The sequence below is a fragment of the Protopterus annectens genome, chromosome 4.part1, assembly GCF_019279795.1.
Source record: "Protopterus annectens isolate FY-2018-M chromosome 4.part1, PAN1.0, whole genome shotgun sequence".
NCBI classification, from domain to species: Eukaryota; Metazoa; Chordata; order Ceratodontiformes; family Protopteridae; genus Protopterus; species Protopterus annectens.
In genome coordinates this window covers 517,445,262-517,468,716 of record NC_056734.1, presented here as the reverse complement: position 1 = coordinate 517,468,716, position 23,455 = coordinate 517,445,262, and the positions used below count along the sequence as shown (strand labels likewise).

Genomic DNA, 23,455 nt, shown 5'->3' with positions numbered 1-23,455 from the left:
CTGTCTTCTCTGATGCTTTAATAAAGCTGATGGTGAATTGATATGAACTAAAATCTTAGAGGTTTTTAAGAATGGTCTTGATATGAGGTAAGAATTCTTTAAAATGACAGGACGGAGAATATTGTCAGTCACCAAAATTCACTGAAGTGTGTGTGCTCTGTACTTGTGAAGAACAATTTCGAGTGGGACTGAGACCATTTTTTTTTTTATCATAACATTCTGTCTGATATTTTTCAGTACAGCTAATTATGCAGGTAAATTACATCTCTCAGTAGACCAGTGCTGTTTCGCTAAGATCTGTGTAGGTGGGTGACAAAGATCCCAAATTTAACCAAAACTACAAAAACTAAAATTTCTCATTTAGAGGTAGGGAGTCTAACAGCAGGTGAAATTGTATTCAGACATTGTTAATAGGTTTGAATTCAATGAATTAACTTAAGTTGATAATTTAATTGACCCTGAAACCTGAAATAAGAAAAATAAACAGCAGCATGCATACCTGGTTTATTTTTTCATTAAGCTTCCTACTAAGTGATAACCTGCAAAATTTTAGTTCCTTAGAAACACTGCTGTCCATGTGGATCTGTTTACAGAAACCCTATCATGCATGTTAGTAGATGTATAGAGGCAGCTCTACCCACCAGGAATAAGTATAGAACTAACTTAAAAAAACAAGCCACCCTAGTAGAATCACAATGTCATTTGGCTCTATAACAGAAGGAAGAAAATCATGGTAAAAATAAGATGGTGTAGCACCCAGCAGGATAAAAGCACACTCATCAAACTAAGCAAACAGCTTGGAGGAAAATAGTCTACCATTGCCAAAGTTGGGGTAAATTTGGTCTTCCGGGCAAAGCACAACCACAAGGCATTCGTTATCTATGTCCACAACCTCAAAGGCACTATACAGTTGTGTGTGGAACTCATTGTTAGTGGAGCCACCTATACTGAGACAGAAGATAATGCAAACCTACTGGCAGAGAAATTCAGCTCTAACTTTACCCCTCTCTTTCTTCCTCAACCTCCCCTCAGGAAATACCATCAAATATAGCTCCCCCTGCTATCACAGGTCCCCAGTACTCTTAAAGCCAAGAACACTGCATCGATGGGCTCAGACAGTATCCCAGGATGCCTTCTAAGTAGCATGAAGCATGACCTATCGGGCCATCTGGAATCGTTATATAATCATGGCCTCCGAACAGGCTTCATGCCTAATGAATGGAGAACAGCAGCAGTCAACCCTCTGCCCAATGATGGACTGTCTACGCACCCATAATTCTCAATTGCCTCATATGCAAAACCATGGAAAGAATTATCATGGAAATGATTAGTAATGGCATAGGAAAGCTCCAGATGCTGGACTCATCCCAGTTTAGTTTTGTCAAGGGCAGGTCATGTCTGTTCATCCTGGCGGACTTTTTAAAGAAGGTCACCAAAGCATTGGATGAGGGCTAACTGGTTCACACTGCCTGTCTTGATCTGGCCAAAGCATTTTCTCACAATACTTCCCACTGACATTGTTGAGATACTCAAGAGGTTAAGTATAAACCCTTATGTTACCTGTTGGGTAGCCAGCTGGCTCACAGACATGACCAGGAAGTTAGAATTGGTGAGTCTACTTCTACAAAGATACCAGTCACAATCGGAGTCCCTTGAGGATTGGTTCTGGGACTGGTCCTTTTTGGCATTAACTTGTCTGAAGTCAAGGCCAATGTCATGGGTCTTTGGCTGACCAAATTTGCAGACAATTGCAAATTGAGTAGTCCTAGAATCCCCCACTGACACTAATGTTCTCTGGGAGGGGCTGACGCATACAGCTTGTGTCAGAGTAATGGATTAAAACTAAATGGATTAAAACTAAATGCCAAGAAATGCATAATAGTGTCCTTTGGGAAGTCATCCACCCCTGGTATCCATCATATTGATAACACACACACCAAAGAATCCACCTAGTAGTCAGGGACTTGGAAATGCACACCAGACAGTAACTTGCCTGCTGTAGTGAGGAAATCATTCTGTGTTGTGCAGATTATAAACAAAGGTACATCGTCCAAGTCCAAGGAGGTCATTGTTTCACTGTATTCATCATACCAGTCACTGAGTACAATGCCCCATTTGATATGTACTTAACCAGGCACATCCAACAATTGAAACATTCACTGAGGTTCCTCACTAAAAGAATGTAGGATATAAGTAATGTGTTCTGTGCAGACCACATCAAAACCCTATCCCTGTATTCTGTCTCCTGCAGGTTGTTGAGGGGAGATCTTTGCTTGACATGCAAGGCATTGTCAGACCCCACCCTAATGGACCTCCTACTTATCTGCAAAACAAACAGCACCAGAATTTTAAATTCTAAAGACTTAAACCTTGTCTGTGATATAAATAGAACCTACTGGAAAGACATGTATCCCAGAGACTACCCCTTCTGTGGAACAGGTTCCCCATCCATGTGAAGCAGAGTTCTTTCCTAACCTAGTTCATATGTAATTTGGCCTATTGGATAGCAAACAGGAAATTCATCCCTGGTTTGCCACCTGTCTCTCTAATGGACACAGACAGACAGTAAATGGCTCATCTCCCAGGCCCCCTGCTTGTGGATATTTCATCTCTCAAGCTCCTGCTTGCACTTATCATGGGTACCAGAACTTGGCAGAGATTTGGGATGCATGGCTAGGCATAAAAAGGTTCTAGTGGTCCTTACCTAGTACACACCTATGAACCTTGTATCAAGCTTTCATTGGTAACTTGAGTAGGACATTTGTTTAGAAAAGTGAAAAATATTCTACAACTGCTACACTGTTCAAGTCTAGGTTTAGCAGAATCAGAAGATGTTCTTAGTGTTTCACTGTTGCAGTCATTACATTTGGGTAATCTGCTGGCAGGTTGCCCTCAGTCGGCCTGAATAACAAAGTCTTGGGTCCTGCGTTGGTTGCTCTGTCCTCTTCCATGACGTCAGGTCATCGGTATAAAGCATGCAGCCGACGCCATTTTAATCCGTCTTTCTTGCCGATCGTTGCCCGAAGCAGAAGCAGTTCGCAAGTGCCAGTCGGCCGACTCCTGAAATTTTTGTTTTCGAGTTTCAGAACTGAAGTCTTCAAACTAAAGCCAAGTACCCCGTTGAGGAAACTTTTTCTTGCTCCTTACCGGTGTCAGTAAAAGTTAATAATTGCATTACTTGTGGGAAGCAAATAACCTCATAAGGATTTTCATTTGTACTGTATTCCTTGCCTAGGCCCTGACAACAACGTGCCTTGCTGTCGGTTTTGTGCTAAATTTAACCAACGCATTATTAAGCGTCAGTATATTTTTGCTTCTAAATATTTTGGTTTAAGATTTAACTACCCTGAAATGTCATTGGTTAGCAATCCGACTACCGGAGTTCACAAAAAACGCAAGGAAAAAGAGACAGACCGTCGAGGTCCAAAACCAACGACGAAGCTTCTCCTAAGCCAGTTGCCGGTTCACCAGTACTCAGTGAGGCGCTTTCGCAGCCCCTGATACCCGCTACTTGTCGCAGGCCTCTACCGAGACCCATTTGGAGTCTGGTATGCCGCGAGATTCGCAAGGTATTGAACCCGCAGATGTCTCTGCCTTGGATGGGTCCAGAGTCGCTGAGCAGGCACCGGCTTCTGAGGGTGTTTTCAGGCCTCAACATTTTTATATTAAACCAACACCATCAACAAAAATAAGGTCAAAAACAACTTCTATGTCTAAAAAACTGACGCATGACCACGTGCTCAGGCCCCTATGCCTAAAAAACAAATGATCAAAATGGCTGAGGATTTAATTACCTTGATCAGGGGTTCCCAACCCCTGCTAAGAGGCCTGGGCAAGGCACTAATTATGAATCTTCAGATCAGGTTTCCATTTCTTCTGGTTCCTCTTCAGATCAGGAATTTTCTATTCCACCTTATGAGGATTCTGATGCAGAGGAATCCATTCCATCCGCATCTTCTCCTGAGGATTACTCTTTTGGAGAGATTTTGCATACTTTAAGGGAACATTTTCATTGGGAGAGTCAGGACTTTTCTGAATCCAAAAAGAGGCTTAGGGATTTCCTTCTTCTACCTCAGCATAGGCCTTTGGCAATACCTCCTGCATTAGACATTGTGGATGATGTGTTCTCGGAATCAAGCATGGCTCCCGATTCCTTACCTCCAGCTCCTAGTAAGCCAGACAGATATTACAGGGTTCCTGACTCCCACAAATTTCTTTTCAATAATCCTGCTACTGATCCTGAGACTATTTCTCAGGGTCCCAAGGGTGGTAAGGCTTCCACAGCCAAAAATCCTACCCCTTCTGATAGAGATTCCAGGGCGCTGTATAGGTGGGCTAAGAAGGTGTATACGTCTGCAACTTTGGCAATCGGAGCTTTAAACTGCCGGTTTCATATGCTTAAATATCAACAGCATGTTATGGGCTTACTGAAACAGAAAATTATGTTGATTTCTGATTGTGTGGAAAATAGAGTTACAGGATTTATTGCATGCAGCCGAACAGGTTGGAAAGCGTACTTTGCAATGTGGTTTTGATTCCTTGGAGGCCTCTTGCAGAGCCGCCATTACTGGATCTGTGATAAGAAGGTATGCCTGGCTGAAGGAGCAAAATCTGCCTGATCATGTTAAAGCTAAATTGTTGGATGCTCCTGTACAGCATCATACTCTGTTTAGTATTAAGGCAGAAGAGGTTTTAAAGAAAATGGAAGACAAAGCTAAATCTATGCAAACTGTAAAATATTTTTTACAAGTGCAGCCACCCAGGTTCAGTAGGTACTGGCCTAGTAAAAATTGGTCCTTTCCTCTGTCCAACAGAGCCACTCAGGGCAAACCCAGGTGCTCAAAAGGCTCCAGATATCAATCACAGGGATCTTACAGGTCAAAGCAATGGGGTGCCTCCACCTCCAAATCTGGAGGTAACAAAGCACAACCCTACAGTAAGCAGTCTCAACGACTTTCCTCTACCATCTCCAAGCACTTAACTTTTGGCAGCCCCCTTGGGGGGAACACTAGCACTTCATGCTCAAAATTGGCAGTTAATTACCCAGGACAAATTGGTATTAAACATAGTATCCCAGGGGTACAGATTTCATTTCCATACTTTGCCAATTCCAAACAGATGGCTGGATCTGCCACAAAACCAGTGGGCAGAGGCCCAGAAATAAGTCATGTCCCTCATGGATATGGGGGCTATTCAACCGGTACCAGAAAAGGGAAAAGGACAAGGTTTTTATTCAAGACTTTTCATGGTACCCAGAAAGGACAATTCATGATGTCCAATACTGGACTTATCAATTCTGAACACGTTCCTGGACATTCCAAAATTCAAAATGCTGACTTTACAATAGCTACTGCCTATGCTAGGCAAGAATGCTTGGTTAGTAACTCTAGACTTAAAAGAGGCATACCTGCATATCCCAGTAAGGGAATCTTGCAGAAGATACCTCCGCTTCAAAGCAGGCTTTTTGCATTACCAATTCTCTGCACTGCCCTTTGGCTTATCTACTGCGCCCAGGGTCTTTACAAAGTGCCTGGCACCAGTAATTGCATTCTGCAGACAAAGAAACATTCAAATTTATCCTTATGTGGATGATTGTCTCATTCAGGCAGAGGACAAGGACACTCTTCTTCAACATCTGGCATTTGTAAAAAGGCTCCTAGCATGCCTAGGGTACACCATAAACAAAAAGAAATCCCAATGGTACCCTCTCAAATAATTACATTCCTGGTGCAAGCTTGAATACAACTGCCCAGATGGCTTACCTCACGCCAGACAAACAACTGCAATTGACAACATACTTCAAACAAATTGCAACAAAAACCCAGTTATCTGCAAGACAAATTCTGCAGGCTTTGGGGTTCATGGCATCCTGCATTCTACTAATTCCATATGCGAGACTGCATATGAGGAAACTTCAGTGGTACCTAAAAAGTTTATGGAGTCAACATTGTCACAGCCTGGAAACAATGATCCCTCTCATTCCCTGCCTACAACAGGAGTTTCTTTGGTGGGCAGAGACATGTCACCAAAACAAGGGACTGTCATTCACTCTATCCCCTGCCACCCAAACCCTAACTACAGATGCATCAGACTATGCTTGGGGGGCCCACCTGGCAGGGAGATGCGTTCAGGGCAAATGGAGTCCAAACCAAATGCATCTGCATATCAACCAAGAGGAAATGCTATAGCTGTTCAGAATTCTCTGACAGCCTTCAAGGACCTACTTCATCCAGGACAACTACTGATAAAGCTGGACAACAACACAGGTATGTGGTACATAAACAAGCAGGGGGGTACCCATTCCTAGCCCCTTGGCAGACTAGCCGTGGCCTTGTGGAACACAATCTTGACTTACCAAATACATCTTCAAGCTCAATTTTTGCTAGGAAAGAAAAAACACTCTGGCAGATGACCTAAGTAGAAATTTTATGGACCCGAACAAATGGAAACTGGATCCACAAATCTTCAACATGTTAATGCAGAAATGGGGAAGCCCAGACATAGATCTGTTCTCTGCAAGAGAACTCATCAGAAAAAAGCATGGAAAGTGGATGCTCTATCCTTCAGGTGGAAAAACCTATCAGTCTATGCCTTTCCCCCTATGCCTCTACTCTCCAAGGTCTTACTAAAAGTCAGACAGGAAAAAACAAAAATGATTTTAATTTCTCCAGACTGGCCTCACCAACACTGGCATCTGCTTCTAAGGAATATGCCACACCTTTCTCCACGGTACTTGCCTCAGACACATCACCTACTGTCTCAGCAGAACTATCAAATTCTGCACACTCAGCTCCAAACTCTGAATCTTGTAGCATGGCTAATCAACTAATTATTCAAACCAAATCGCTCATTAAACCTGTGATGGATGTCATTTTGGAAGCCAGAAGGCCTAGTACTAGAAAATCTTATGCTGATAAATGGAAGAGATTCTGTGCTTGGAACCAAACACAGGGAATAGACACAGCAAAGCCCAATATTCCTCAGATTTTACAATACTTAACTGAGATGCTTGACAAGGGCCTATTTTTTTCTTCAATAAAAATCCATGCCTCTGCCATCTCGGCTCATTATAACACAGAGCCTCCTCTCTTTTCTCATTCACTGCTAAAACAGTATCTCAGAGGGGCCAAAAATGTAAGGCCTCCCAGGAGAGCACCAACTCCAGCATGGGACCTCAATTTTGTGCTGGAAAAACTCACCCTACCTCCTTTTGAACCAGCAGCTACTGCGGATATAAAATTTCTTTCTTGGAAGACAACTTTTCTTTTGACAGTCACTTCAGCTAGAAGGGTTTCAGAACTACAGGCTCTCATGGCAGTGGAGCCTTTCATTATATTTTACCCGCACAGGGTGGCCCTCGGGACCAATCCTTCCCTTATGCCTAAGGTGGTATCCATTGTAGCTCTTAACCAAACCATTCACCTGCCAACTTTTTTCCCAAATCCGCAGAACAAGGGGGAGGGGATTCTGCATTCATTGGAGGTACACAGACAACTAAGATTCTACTTGAACAAGACAAAATCTCTAAGTACAAAAATACAAATCCAAGTGCTTTTTACCAGTGTCCAAGGATCCTTGAAGGTGAAAGGCCGAGGTACCAGATCGAGAGCTAATAAAGAAAAGAAAGAAACACTGGTAAAAAGCGCTTGGATTTGTGTTTTTGTGCTTAATTCGGGGTTTAGAAAGGTGTGTGGAACTGAAAAAATCTCTAAGTACGTCTGAGCAACTACTGGTAGCATTTACTGCAGGATCAGAGGGGAAGGCTATATCAAAGCAGACTATTTCTAAATGGATAAGCCACTGCATTTGTTTCTGCTATTTGCACCATGGTAAACCTGTGCTAAAGGGAATCAGGTCCCATTCCACCAGCAGCTTTTCTCAGAGGGGCCCCTACCAGAGACATTCTAGAAGCTGCTACTTGGAGCTCTGTTCATACGTTCACAAAGCATTACCATTTACCTCTCTTCTCTAAATCCAGGGCAGGCTTTGCCACTGCAGTCTTGCAGGGCCTTATAGCTGCTCCTAATGCTGTTTAGTTCCATCCTCCCATCCATAGCTTTGGGATTCTACCCAAATGTAATGACTGCAACAGTGAAAAAGAAGAACATAGTACAGTTGTGTACACTTACCATAAATGTAGATGTTCGAGTGTATTCACTGTTGCAGTCCGGGTTACCCACCCGCCATCCCCCATTCTATACCTTTTCTTTCCTTTACTATACTCAAAAGCCTTTGTGGTGTATTTGCTTTTAGTTGAAGGTAAATTTTATGTTTCTAAGGTGCATTTATATATATATATATATATATATATATATATATATATATATATATTTACTGTTTATTTATATATTTTTGCTCCCCATTTTGGGGAGCGCCTGACTTCTGGGGCAAGAAAAACTGATTAAAATGGCATCGGCTGCATGTTTTATACCCCTGACGACCTGACGTCATGAAAGAGGAGACAGCAACCGACGCAGGACCCAAGACTTTGTTATTCACGCTGATTGAGGGCAACCTGCCAGCAGATTACCCAAATGTAATGACTGCAACAGTGAATACACTTGGACATCTACATTTTATGGTAAGTGTACACAACTGTACTTCATAAGGTATGTTTTTTTGCACAAAGCTTTGTAGATGTGTACTAAAAAAATGCATAAATCTAAGTGCTATCTCAAGCAGCAGGTATGCACAGAAATTGATGTACTTTAGTTTACAACTAATTCACATTGAGCATGCACTGCAGCATCTCTAACTGATGCAAAGTGTACCTCATTAAAACTGCGTGTAGACCAAGCTATGATAGATTTTGTAGCATGGAAGTAACATCTGAAATAAGCTTAGAAACAAAAGGGTTATTTCCTCAGTCATATACACTCAGTTTGTATTTATGCCATTGAACTGTTTGAGAACAGCCAACAATAAATTTCAATGAGAAAGTAAGACTAACTGTGCTTTAGTAATGAAACTCAACATGCAACATTGAGGTCCTCCTGCTGACTCCTGTTATTGGGCACGTCCTTTTTATCCTTCAGAATTATCTTTTTTCCTGAAGTGTTGTGATGTTCTTTGTGTTTCACTGTTGCAGTCATCACTTGTGGGTTATCCCTGCTGGATAGCCCTCGGCCGGCCCGAATACCAGAGTAAAGATTGTCCCTCCCACGTCGTCTGCAGGTCGTCAGGGACTGACGTCAGGTCATCAGTGGTATAAAGCAGGGCAGCCGATGCCATTACATCAGTCTTTCTTGACATGCAGCCCAAAGTAGTTTGTGTGTGCGCCGGTTGGCCACTGCTAGAGTTAAGTAGAAAATGACTAAAGCTAAGTACTCCATTGGGGATCTTTTTCTTGCACTAATCGATGTCCGAAAAAGTAAGAAATTGTCTCCACTGGGGAAAACAAATACCACACCAAGACTTCCATAACCTGTGCGTAACCTGTTTAGACCCAGACCATGACGTCCCTGGATGTTGGTTCTGAGCTCTCTGTAACACTAGGACCATCTGCCGTAGAGCATAATTTGTAGCTAGGTATTTCAGACAGTCCTTCGCAGTACAAAATGGTGTCCGCCATGCAGCATACAGTGAATATCCCCAAAAGGAGAAAAGATAAAGAAAGTGACAGACCACAAAAAGTTAGGCCTTTAGACAACTTTACCCTGATGTCTGCCACCAGCACAGCAGAATTCAGTGAGATGCCTACGCAGCCCCTGATGCCCGACTCTATACCTCCGCAGCCCTCTACCGAGACCCATTCAGAGCCCGGTATGCCGCCGGATCAGACTACATCTGTCGAGTTTTTAGTTGTCAGCTTCGCGATTGGGTTCAGAGCTGCTCTGCAGGCACTGGTTTCCGAGGAGGCTTTTCAGACAACCGATGCCAGACAAAGACAGATGGCCATGCTGCTGGCCACAGCTGCTCGCAGGCCCATTGAAGCACTGAAGCCTAAAAGCAAGACCACCCCCAGAAAAAATATTCCTAGTTGCCGTCTTCCTCAAGCCCAACCTGCTCAGTCACAGCAGCTTCTTAAGATGGCTGAGGACCTTATCACCCTTATCAGACGTAACCAGACTATCCCAGCCAAAAGAAAAAGGGACCTTTCCCCAGAGATTCTCTCAGAACCTGACACTGAAGAATCTGACATTTTGGATTCAGACAATGAACAACAGCCCCTTACCATCTTTGAGGATTCTGATGCCCCCCCCCCCCCCGAGGACCTGCCTTTTGGAAGAGACCTTACACACCCTCAGGGAAAACTTCCATTGGGAAGCTCAAGATTACTCCTAGTCTAAGAAGAGGCTAAGAGAGTTTCTAGACCTTCCCCAGCACAAACCCATAGCCATTCCTCCCATTTTAGCTGTGGTGGAGGATGTTTTCACAGAGTGTAGCCTCACACCTGATGCCCTGCCTCCAGCACCTAGAAAGCCAGACAGGTACTACAGGGGTGCCAGACACCCACAAGTACTTATTCAAAAATCCTGCAGCAGACCCAGAGGTCATCACCCAGGCACCCAAAGAGGCTAAGACCAGTTCCTCCAAAAACCCTATTCCATCTGACAAGGATAGCAGAGCCCTAGGCAGATGGGGTAAAAGTATACACCTCTGCTACCTTAGCTGTCAGAGTTCTTAACCGCCAGTTCCATATGTCAAAATATCAGCTACATACCTTGGAACTGTTAAAGTAAAAAATGTCCTCCTTGCCAGACCAACTTCCAGAGAGCTAGGGGAACTCTTACACTCCAGCTCTCAAGTGGCAAAGCATTCCCTCCACTGTGGATACGATGCCCTAGAAGTCTGTAGCAGAGCTGCTGTTGCGGGGTCAGTCATCAGGGACATGCATGGCTGAAAGAGCAACCTCTGCCTGATCATGTTAAATCCAAAATCCTAGACGCCCCCCTAAATAAGGACCGCCTGTTTGGATCTAAGGTGGTGGAAGTGCTCAAGAAAATGGAGGATAAGGCCAAATCAACGCAGATAGTAAAAGATTTCCTCCAGGTGCAACCTCCCAGATTCACCAGGAACTTTCCCACCAAATACTGGTCCTTTCCTTCCCAATCCAGGCCTGCGCAAAGGAAAGGGTGCAGACACAGAAACCCCAGGTAACAACTGCAAGGGCAGCAGAGGCCCAGACAGTGGACATTTACTACCCTCAGGGCAGGGAGCTCTAACTCCACTCCCTACCCTAAGGACTCGCAGTGATCCCCCTCCCCCTTCTGCCCCCCCAAAGGTTAGGCGGAAGGCTATCCCTTTTCAAGGGCAACTGGCACTCCATCACAAAGGATCAATGGGTCCTAAAAATCATTTTCCAAGGATACAGATTCTCCTTCAAAGAAAGCCCAGTCTTAACAAGGTACCCAGACATACCAACAAATCAGCGGGCAGAGGCCCACAGCCAAGTTCGGAAAGTCTATACTCTGGGAACAGTGGAACCTGTACCCCAGGAACAAGCCGGAAAAGGGTTTTATTCAAGATGGATGTTCTTCGTGTTTCACTGCTGCAGTCATCACATTTGGGTTATCTGCCTGTAGGTAGCCCTCAGCTGGCCTGAATACCACAGTCTTGGATTCTTGCGTCAGATGCTGTCTCTTCTTCCATGGTGTCAGGTTGTCAGGGGTATAAAACATGCAGCTGACGCCATTACATCAGTCTATATTGCCATGCAGTGCCTGAAGCAGAAGCAGTTCGCAAGTGCCGGTCGGCCAACTCCGGAAATTTTCATTTTCGAGTTTCAGAACCGAAGTCTTAAAAAAATAAGTACCCCGTTGGGGATCTTTTTTCTTGCTCTAACTGATGTCAGTAAAAGTTAACAATTGTCTTACCTGTGGAAAGCAAATACCTCATGAAGATTTTCATTCGTACTGCATTCCCTGCTTTGGCCCAGACCACGATGTCCCTTGCTGTTGGTTTTGTGCCTTGTTCAACCCCCAAACTATTTGTCATTGGGCTATATTTGCAACAAATTATTTTGGTACTCTGTATCTGTACTCTGAAAATGGCTTTGGTAAGCCATCCGACTACCGATCTTCCAAAAAAATGCAAGGATAAAGACCGAGACAGACCGCATAGGTCCAAAACTGCCGACGATGCTTCCGTTAAGCTAGTCGTCAGTCCGCCGGTACTCAGTGAGACGCTTTTGCAGCCCCTGATACCCGCTACTTCAGATTCGCAGGCCTCTACTGAGACCCATTCGGAGTCCGGTATACCGCGAGATGCTTCTTGGACTATGGAACCTGCGGATGTCTCTACCTTGGATGGGTCCGGAGCCGCTGTGCAGGCACTGGCTTCTGAGGGTGTATTTAGGCCTACAGACTTGCATTTCAAACCAATGCCATCTTCTTCATCCAGGCCTAAAACTCGCACCATGCCTAGAAAACCGACGTACAAACCGCGTGCTCAGGCCCATATGCCTAAAAAATGCTTAGAATGGCTGAAGACCTTATTACCTTAATTAGGGAAAGCCAGCCTTCCCCCTCTAAGAGACCTAGAACTGATTTTCCTTCTGATTCTTCTGATTAGGAATCTGATATTTCTGTTTCTTCTGATTACCAGGATTTGCCATTATCTACCTATGAGTATTATGATGCAGAGGATTCCATTCCCTCTGCCTCCCCTCCAGAAGATTTTTCTTTTGGTGAAACCTTAGGACATTTCCGCTGGGAAAGCCAGAATTACTCTGACTCCAAAAAGAGGCTTAGGGAATTCTTACTCCTTCCTCAACACAGGCCTTTAGCGATCCCTCCTGTTCTGGATATTGTAGATGAGGCTTTCTTGGAATCTAGCCTTTCCTCAGACACTTTACCTCCAGCTCCCAGAAAACCTGACTGGTATTACAGAGTACCTGACTCGCAAGTTCCTCTTCAAGAATCCTACTGCAGATCCAGAGACCATTTCCCAAGGACCAAAGGGCATTAAGGCTACTGCTGCCAAAAATCCTACCCCTTCTGATAGAGATTCTAGAGCCTTGGACATATGGGGTAAGCAGGTATACACTTCTGCTACTTTGGCCATTAGAGCCTTTAAATTGCCAGTTTCATATGTTAAAGTACCAGCAGCATATAATGGGACTGCTTAAACAGAAAATGATGTTGATTCCTGACTGTGCTGAACACAAAGAATTACAGGATTTAATGCATTCTGCAGAACAAGTTGGTAAACATACTTTGCAATGTGGTTTTGACTCTTTAGAAGCATCTTGCAGGGCTGCTGTCACTGGGTCTGTACTTAGAAGGCATGCTTGGCTTAAGGAGCAAAACTTGCCAGATCATGTTAAAGCTAAATTACTGGATGCACCCTTAAATCAAGACCACCTGTAAACCAAGACCGCCTGTTTGGCAACAAAGTAGAAGTCCCCAAAAAGATGGAGAAAAAGCTAAATATATGCAAACTGTTAGATTTCCTGCAAGTACAGCCTCCCAGATTTAGTAGGCATTGGCCTTCAAAGAATTGGTCCTTTCCAGTCTCTTCCAAGCCTTCTCAGTCCAAACCCAGGAACAGCAGACCACCTAGGTTACAGTCTCAGGCTACGCACAGGCCTAAGCAGTGGGGGGCTCCCACTTCCAAAGCAGGGACTAGTAAGGCACCCCCCTACGGAAAAATGGCGCAATGACTTAACCTTAACCCTTCAAGCCCTGCTCAGCTGCCTGCTCCCTTGGGAGGAAAGCTCGCCCTGCATGCAAAAAACTGGGAGCACATTACCCAGGACAGATGGGTTTTGAATACAGTTTCCCAAGGATACAGATTCCATTTCCACACCCTACCAACCCCAAATGGTTGGTCAGGCCTACCCCCAAATCAGTGGGCAGAGACCCAACAGCAGGTTCTCTCTCTTCTAAGTATCAGGGCTATTCAGCCTGTCCCAGCAGAAGAAAGGTGACAAGGTTTGTATTCAAGACTTTTCCTGATACCCAGAAAAGACGGCTCCTGGCATCATCCTATCCTGGACCTCTCTATTCTAAACACCTTTTTGGTAATCCCAAAATTCAAACTGCTGACACTTCAACAGCTGCTTTCTATGCTAGGCAAAGATTCCTATTTGGCAACCTTAAACTTAAAGGAAGCTTACCTGTACATTCCAATAAGGGAATCTTGCAGGAAATACCTACGCTTCAGGGCAGTTCTCTGCACTTCCCTTTGGCTTATCTGCTGCACCCAGGGTATTCACAAAGTGTCTAGCTCCAGCCATTGCATTTTGCAGGTAGAGAAAAATTCAGATATACCCATACTTGGATGATTGTCTGATTCAGGCAGAAAGCCAGAACTTGCTATTAAAACATCTGGCATTTGTAAAGAACCATCTAACCTCTCTGGGGTACACCATAAACGAAAAGAAATCTCACCGAGTACCCTGCCAACAAATTGTATTCCTGGGAGCAAGCTTGAACACTTCTTCCCAGATGGCTTTCCTCACTCTAGAGAAGCAAGTTTATTTGACATCCTACTTCAAACTATTGGCCACAAAGACCGTGCTATCTGCAAGCAAAATTCTGCAAGCCCTGGGGTTCATGGCCTCTTGCACTCTACTAATTCCATATGCAAGACTGCATATGAGGAAACTACAGTGGTATCTAAAAAGCCCTATGGTGTTAACATTCTCAGGATCTGGAATCAATGATTCCTATCATTCCTTGCATAAAGACAGAGTTCCTTTGGTGGGCAGAGGCCTGCTACCACAACAAGGGGCTCCCTTTCACTCTACCCCCTGCCACCCAAACCCTAACAGATGCATCAGACTATGCATGGGGGGCTCACTTGGCAGGGCAGTGCATTCAGGGCAAATGGAACCCGAGACAGATACACCTGCATATCAACTAAAAAGAAATGTTAGCTGTACAGAATTCCCTGACAGCCTTCAAAAGACCGCATTCTTCCAGGACAATTATTGGTAAAGACAGACAACACCACAGTTATGTGGTACATAAACAAGCAGGCAGGAACCCACTCGTACCCTCTCTGCAGACTAGCCATGGCTCTGTGGAACACAGCCTTGAGCTACCAAGTGCACCTGCAAGCTCATTTCCTGCCAGGCAAGCTAAATTCACTGGCAGACAACCTAAGCAGAAATCTCATGGACCCACACAAATGCAAACTGGAACCAAAAATATTCACCCTCTTGAGGAACAAATGGGGGATTCCAGAGGTAGACCTGTTTGCCTCACCTCAGAGCTACCAATTGGACAAATTCTGCACAAGGACTTCCCACAGTCAAGCCTGGAAAGTGGATGCACTGTCCTTTACCTAGGAAAGCCTCTCAGTTTATGCCTTTTCCCCTCTGCCTCTCCTCTCGAAGGTTCTGCAAAAGATCAAACAGGACAAGCCAAGGACAATACTGATTGCACCAGCCTGGCCACACCAGCACTGGTACCCCCTCTTGCACAGTATGACACTACTGGAACCATGGCACCTGCCTCAGACCCCTTCCCTGCTGTCCCAGCAGGCAGACCAGATTCTGCACCCTCCGCTTCAAGCCCTGAACTTTGCAACCTGGTTAATTCCCTGAGCTCTCCAATACCATCCCTCAGTAAGCAGGTGCTAGATGTCATTCTGGAAGCAAGGAGGCCTAGTACTAGAAAATCCTATGCTGAAAAGTGGAAAAGATACTTCTCCTGGAGCCAGACTCAGGGGATGGGCACAACAGTGCCCAGCTTACCTTATATTCTTCAGTTCTTAACAGAAGAAGTGTTCCACAAGGGCCTATCCTTCTCGTCAATTAAAATTCATGCCGCTGCCATTTCAGCACATTATAGTACTGAACCCACCCTTCTTTTCTCACCCCCCTGCTAAAGCAATTCCTTAGAGGGGCCAAAAATTTAAGACCCTCCCCAGGAGAGCCCCTACTCCAACCTGGGACCTTAACTTTGTATTGGAAAAGCTCACTCTCCCTCCCTTTGAGCCAGCTGAAGTGCAGAGATGAAATTCCTTTCTTGGAAAACAACCTTCCTTCTAGCCATCACTTCAGCAAGAAGAGTGTCTGAATTGCAGGACCTTATGGCAGTGGAACCCTTCATTGTCTTCCATGCAGACAGGGTTTCCCTCAGGACCGATCCTTCCTTTATGCCCAAGGTGGTGTCTAGTGTGGCCCTAAATCAGTCCATTCATTTGTCTACTTTTTTCCCTAATCCACAAAACAAAGGAGAACGAATACTGCACTCTGGACTTGCACAGACAACTTAGATTTTATTTGGACAGGACTAAGCCTCTCAAAAATTCTGAACAGCTGCTAGTTGACTTTGCTGCTGGGGCAGAGGGGAAGGCCATTTCAAAGCAAACCATTTCTGAATGGGATAGCCCATTGCATTCATTTCTGCTATAAGCACCATGGAAAACCTACCCCACAGGGGGTAAGATCACATTCCACTAGGGCTGCATCTGCCTCTACAGCCTTTCTCAGAGGAGTCCCTACCAGGGACATCCTAGAAGCTGCTACCTGGAGCTCTGTACATACCTTCACCAAGCATTACCACATGCCTATTTTTTCTAAATCCAGAGCTGGTTTTGCCACTGCAGTCTTGCAGGGCTTAATAGCTGGCCCTAATGCTCTCTAACTTCCTCCTCCCTTCCTTAGCTTTGGGAATCAACCCAAATGTGATGACTGCAACAGTGAAACACGAAGAACATAGTACAGTTGTGTACACTTACCATAAATGTAGATTTTTGAGTGTATTCACTGTTTCAGTCCTGGTTACCCTTCCTCCAGCCCCCTGACTTCTCTTGGCTCTACCTTTCCTTCTTGTTTGGTGTATTTAAGTTTTTCTGGTGTATTTGCTTTTTGATGGAGGTGTACCATAACATATAATTGCTTCCCATTGTGGGGGCACCTGACATCTGGGGCAAGAAAAACTGATGTAATGGTGTCGGCTGCATGTTTTATAACCCTGATGTCATGGAAGAAGAGAGAGCATCTGATGCAGTAATCCAAGACTCTGGTATTCAGGCTGGCTGAGGGCTACCTGCGGCAGATAACCCAAATGTGATGACTGCAACAGTGAATACTCAAACATCTACATTTATGGTAAGTGTAGAGCAGGAAAGAGGGCACTTGGTGCCCTATTCTGAATCTATCCACTCTAAACTTTTCCCTGCAGGTGCCAAAATTCAAAATGCTTAGGTTCCAAAAACTCTTGCCCATGCTGACCTCAAATGCTTGGCTAGTCACACAGGACCTAAAGGATGCCAACCTCCATATCCCTATAAGGGAGTCCTGCAGAAGGTTCCTTCACTTCAGGGTAGGGTCACACCACTTTCAGTTCTCTGCTGCTGTTTGGCTTATCTACTGCTCCCAGGGTTTTCACCAAATGCCTGACCCCTGTCATTGCCTTCTGCAGGCAGAGAAACATTCAGATTTGCCCCTATCTGGATGACTGTCTCATCCAGGCAGACCGCAAGGAAAAGCTGCTACAAGATCTCAACTTTGCCCGAATTTTCTTTACCTCTCTGGGATTTACCATCAACAAGGAAAAATCCCATTTCCAGCCCACCAGACAGATTACCTTCGTGGGAGCTCTCCTTGACACTTCAACCCAAAGAGCCTGTCTCTCCCCAGAAAAAGTTTCCTGCCCCAATATTTCTCCCAATTGGCTTACAGAACACACATCACAGCAAGGAAGTTCCTTCAAGCTCTGGCGTACATGGCATCCTGCATCCTGTTGGTGCCCTTGGCCAAGACTATAAGTGAGAAAACTGCAGTGGTACTTAAACAAAACTATGGTGCCAGCACTCACTCTCTGCAGCTACAACTGCCTCTGATTCCCTGCTTAAGAGAGGAACTCCTGTGGTGGACAGAAGTCTACACCCTGAACAAGTGCCTATCATTTCTAATTCTTCCCCAGGACCAGACCATCACCACGGATGCCTCAGACAAAGCCTGGAGAGGCACACTTAGGAAACGTGTGCACCCAAGGCACTTGGGACCTAGACCTACACATTAACCAAAAGGAAATGATGGCAGTACTCAGGGCTGTCACAGCCTTCAAGAGCCACCTGAATACAGAGGTGCTCCTCATCAAAACAGACAATACCACAGTCATGTGGTACATCAACAAGCGGGGGGAACACACTCCTACCCGCTTTGTTGTCTAGCCATGCTTCTCTGGCAGACTGCCTCAATGATGGGCCTTCATCTGATAGCCCAGTACATCCCACGGGAGCACAGTACCCTAGCAGACCACCTCAGCAGAAGTTTTCTGGACCCCCACAAATGGCAGCTTCTGACAAAGACCTTCCTCTGCATCATCTAAACTTGGGGGACCCCAGAGATGCACCTCTTTGCATCTGTAGAAAACAGGCAGTTAGACCAGTTCTGCACAAGGGAGTTCTACCCAGAAGCCTGGAAAGTGGATGCTCTCTCCTTCCCTTGGGGCAACCTGCTTGTCTCTGCCTCACCCCCCCTTGCCAATGATCCCAAAAGTACTGCTGAAGATCAGGGAGGAAGGGCCAAGAGCTATACTAATTTATCCAAATTGGACCCAGGCAACATTGGTACCGCTTGCTACTCAGCCTAACCAAGGAACTGCCCAGGAGCCTGCCTTTCACAGAAGGACTTCTAACCCAAGAAAAAGGGTCAGTTTTGCATCCCAATCTGCAAACTCTCAGCCTATCTGCATGGCTTATATCCCAAAGGTGGGTACCAACCCACTGCTGAGCAAAGCAGGTCCTGGATGTAATTAAGGAGGCCAGAAGGCCCAGCACCAGGAAATCATACTCGGCAAAATGGAAAAGATTCAATGCCTGGTGCCAAACTAAGGGTACAAGCAGCTCCCTTGCATCTCTCTCTCTCTCTCTCTGATTCTAGACTACTTGGCGGAGCTACTGCAAAAAGGATTACCCTACTCTTCCATCAAAATTCATGCCTCAGCTGTCTCTGCCCATTCCCATGCACAGCAGCCTTTGTTCTCCCACCCCCTGCTAAAACAGTTCCTTAGAGGGGTATCTCACATCAAGCCACCTAGGAAGGCTACCCACTCTTGCTTGGGACCTGAACTATTTCCTGGAAAAATTAACCTTGCCTCCTTTTGAACCAGCTGCCTCAGCAGAACTAAAACACCTCTCTTGGAAGATGCCTTCCTGCTGGCCATAACCTCAGCTAGGAGGGTTTCTGAGCTACAGGCGCTCATGACCATTGAACCCTTCATTATTTTCCATGCAGACAGGGTGTCTCTTAGAATTAACCCCTTTTTTATGCCTAAGGTGGTGTCTGACGTAATACTAATTCAGGCTATACATCTTCCCACCTTCTTTCCTAACCCTCAGAACAGGGGGGAAAGAATCCTTCATTCACTGGATATGCACAGACAACTTGGATACTGTCTGGATAGAACCAAGTCTCTCAGACTGACCAGCTCCTGATCAACTTCGCCCCAGGGGCAGAGGGGAAACCTATTTCCAAGAAGACCATTTCTAAATGGATATCTAACTGTATCCAATTTTGCTACCACTTCCATGGAAAAATTCCTCACAAACCAGTCCAAAGCCATTCCACTAGGGCAGCATCTACTACCACTGCCTTCCTCAGGGGGGTCCATACCAAGAACATCCTAGAAGCTGCCACTTGGACTTCCATCCACACCTTCACCAAACACTACCTCTTTTCTCCAAAACCTTGGGCAGGCTTTGCATCTGCAGTCCTGCAGGGCATGCTAGGTCCTACTTAGAGCAGTAAGTGTCTGTCATCCACCCTACCTTCAGCTTCGGGAATCTTCCCACAAGTGATGACTGCAACAGTGAAACTTTAAGAACATAGTACAGTTGTGTACACTTACCGATGCAGGAGGGGATAATCTTTACTCTGGTATTCGGGCCGGCCGAGGGCTACCCAGCAGGGATAAACACACAAGTGATGACTGCAACAGTGAATACACTCTTAACATCTACATTTATGGTAAGTGTACACAACTGTACTTTTTCTACAGGATCATCAAAGAAAACACCAATAAAGAGCACCCTCCGTGCAAGCCTCCTCTGAATATCTGTGTTAATCATGCATGGAGTCCCCTAACAAGGTCGGAAAAATAAAACAGATAAATAGAGCAAAGCCTTGAAACAAAGCAAAAGGTGAAGTATTACAGTTTGTTGCAGAAGTAAGATAGACAAGTGCCAGTTGTATTTTGTTTAAGTTTTTATTTATTTATTACAGAGATCTTGGCCAGATGAGTGCTGTTGATAAGTGTTTATATTTGTTCTAATCCTGAAGTACAATTTTTGAGACTACAAATATAAAACATTACTTGTACATCAGAAATACAGTTCAGTGTAATTCAGCCTAGTATAGTTTTGCAAACACAGAAGGGTTTGAGCTGATAGGTTTAAAACTGAAACTTGGTTGTGATAGGGTGGAAAAACGCCAACAGTATGTTGTCCCCTGGGAATGTGCATTTGGTCTGATGGTGTATACAGCTGGAATTTTTGTTTGGCCAAAATACTTTTTTGCTTTGTTTCAAGTCTTTGCTATGTTTATTAATTGTATTTTCTACAGGATGGAAGAAGGTCTAGTCTTGCTTGGGTTAAGTCTGTATCTTGCATACCCTTTTGTTTCTTGCAGGAGAGAAATAGCCTCCTGTTATTTGCACTCATTCTGGTCTTCATTGCTGGACCAGTGGCTGGGGTGAATTGTTCCACTAGCTTCCTTCCAAAGGTATTCTAGATTGCTTTTGCCTCCTGTCCCTCAATTTACTGAGTTGTACCTTGGGGCCATATGTTGAGAGTATTCTAGGACTCCCTCCTCTGCAAGGCCCGGTAGGGTAGATTAAGCCATGTTGAGGGGAAGCTGTCACTGGGCCCTCAACAGGGTCTGCATCTCATGTGTGAGATAGGAAACAAATTGATTCTTTCTGGGTTCGTGAGACGTAAGTGGTGCCAGGCCTGACACAGCCCTGTCTGTCTCCTACACCACCTATGGCATTCAGTCACATAAGGGCTCTTTTTATGACGCCATATGCTGCCACATGAGCCTGTATGTGGTTGTGTGATCTGTTGTATTGGGTTGTAGAACAATGATGTGCTTCTTCCCCTTCAAGCTTCCCATGTGAGCTTCATGGTTATAAAGTCATGGTCTTTGAGACAGTCAAGGAGAATGAGCCTTCCTATTTCTTTTGTCCATCCCTAGGTAATCTTTGAGTAAGAAATATCATTACAGATTATAAGTTCTAGCATGCTTTGTCCTCCACTCCCTTCCTTCCCTTGGATATCTTAAGATTAAAGAGTTGTTGGACTACCTGGTCTTTGCCTATGGATCTATTCACAGTCAGTTGGAGTGCTTTACTGATTATCCTAAAGCTGACTCCTAGGCAACCTGTCTTAGGGTGTCAGTGGTCGTAAGGACTGTATTGTGTTTCTCCAGTGCTGTGACCACAGGTCTAGACCCTATGTGAGTGCTAGGTTGGCTGCCTTTATGGGCCATTTAAAGCCTAGCCAATTTCCATGAAGGGTGAGAATCGAACCTTGTACCTTGTCTGTGAGGTGAACACCTTGACTGTTGTGCCAACCCCCAGTCTAGTTTATCTGCACCTTTCTGTTGCAGTTATTGTGGTGCGCTGCCTTACCAAGTAAGTCACCTGAGTTGCTTCCCCATCCTTTCCTGGAACTGCAGTTTTATGAGCCATGTCTGGACTGAGTCTTCAGAGGTGTGCATGGTTGGCTCTGCGTTCACAGAGGGATCTTGGATCTTCTTCCACCTCCTCCTCATTGCAGCAGGTAAGGGATGAGAGTCAAACTGGTGGTAATCTCCCTGATGTGGCATGGAGTGTTCCTATTTTCTAACTGGATGCCAGCTGCTATCACAGTGTTCAAGAAGGAAGAGTAAATTTTAGCCTGTGCTCCTCTTGGTAGCTGAGTGGAGCATGGATTTGGGCTTCCAGTCCTGTGACAGTAATGGACACTGTCTTTGTCTTGCCCAAGGACGTCCCCTGTGATGTATGTTGAAGCTGGTTCCACCTCAGGGCCTGGTCTAAGATTTATTTCTTGATTTCATTATCTTAAAGTTGCTAGGAAACTTTCTGTTTTAGTCTCCAGTGGAATCAGTTCTTAATTTGGATTGGGTGGTACCCTTTTCTCTCCCAGCCTGACCATATTAAGAACTGATTGGTAGTTAACAGAGTTGAGGTGGCTATGTCCAGTGTGGAGCAGCCTCTGACTGCAGTACAGATAAATGAGAGGTGATACTTGATGTCAGAATTAAAAATAAAAAAAAAAGCAGCCGTCAATGAACTAAGAAATGGCTGTGTGTCAGCTGCAAACCTCTTTCCCTGCAGCCGTAGATACTTTCATTCTTATTGCTGTTTCTTCACTAAAGCAGAGCAGCCTCTTCAGGGAACAACTAAGCAAACAAAGCACATTCAAGGAGGGTTTTCCTTTCAGTTTTTGCTCCAGTGAAGAAACAGAGATAAAAATGAACTGACCCAAGGAAAAAATGAAAACCACATTCTAAAGAGAAGTGGGACCAAAGTGAGGTGAACTGGACCCCAAAAAGAGGTCCCCAAACATATGCACCTACAACTCCATGATCCTTTCCCCAGACGCAGAGCTACAAGGAAGAAAATTTAGACAAAGGAATGCGCTATTACACCAGAAACCTTGCTGCAGGAAGGCAAGTTTGTCCAACATGAAGTCTCCAAAAGGAAAGGTGTACTTCAGTGGAGAATGGAGGCGTAGCATTTCCAAAAGTCCTCCGTCTCCAAAGCTAGGCCTTAATTCTACCAAGTACTAAGAAAAATGGGAAGAAACTGCCCAGGAATACTTGTGGAGAAACTGAGGTTCATGCATGAAAGCATCTAAAACATCCATAATGTCAACACCTGTAATCAGGGACTTGGGGGCATATGTAGACAGTACTCTTGCCTTTGACTATCATTTGTCTATGGTAGTTTGGAAATCCTTCTATGTTGTGCAGCTTATAAGAAAGGTATGGTAACTAGTTCCATGGAGGTCATTGTTCCACTGCATTCAGTATTCATCAGACCTATCATTGAGCACAATGCCCCCTTTGGTGTGTACCTAAGCAGGCACATCAAAGAATCGGAACGTCCACAGAGGTTTCTCACTAAAAGAACACAGGTTATAAATAACATCTCCTGTGCAGACTGCCTCAAATCCCTATCCCTGTATTCTATTTCCTACAGGCTCTTGAGAGATGTGCATGGCATACAAGGCAATGTCAGACTCCACTTTTATGGACCTTCTGCATATCAGCAAACAAATGGCATAACAGTTACCCATTCTAAAGACTTAAACCTTGCCTGTGATATAAATAGGACCAGCTGGAGAGACGGGTATGTATCCCAGAAACTACCTCTTCTCTGGAACAGACTCCATATCCATCCCAAGTGGAGTTTCTCCCTAACCCAATTAAAGTGCAACTTGGACAGTTGGATGAGGAATAGGAAAATCATACCTGGTTTGGCACCGGTGTCCTAATATGCACACAGTCTGTAAATGGTTCAACTCCCAGGGTCCTGCTTGTAAATGTTTC

At 44.8% G+C, this 23,455-nt stretch overlaps 1 protein-coding gene across 3 annotated transcripts in view; it reads left to right on the top strand.

Annotated features, from left to right (window-relative positions):
• PPP1R7 (protein phosphatase 1 regulatory subunit 7) overlaps positions 1-23,455 on the top strand; it is a 917,460-nt gene that overhangs the window by 737,524 nt on the left and 156,481 nt on the right. The gene's annotated exons all lie outside the window — the stretch shown is intronic.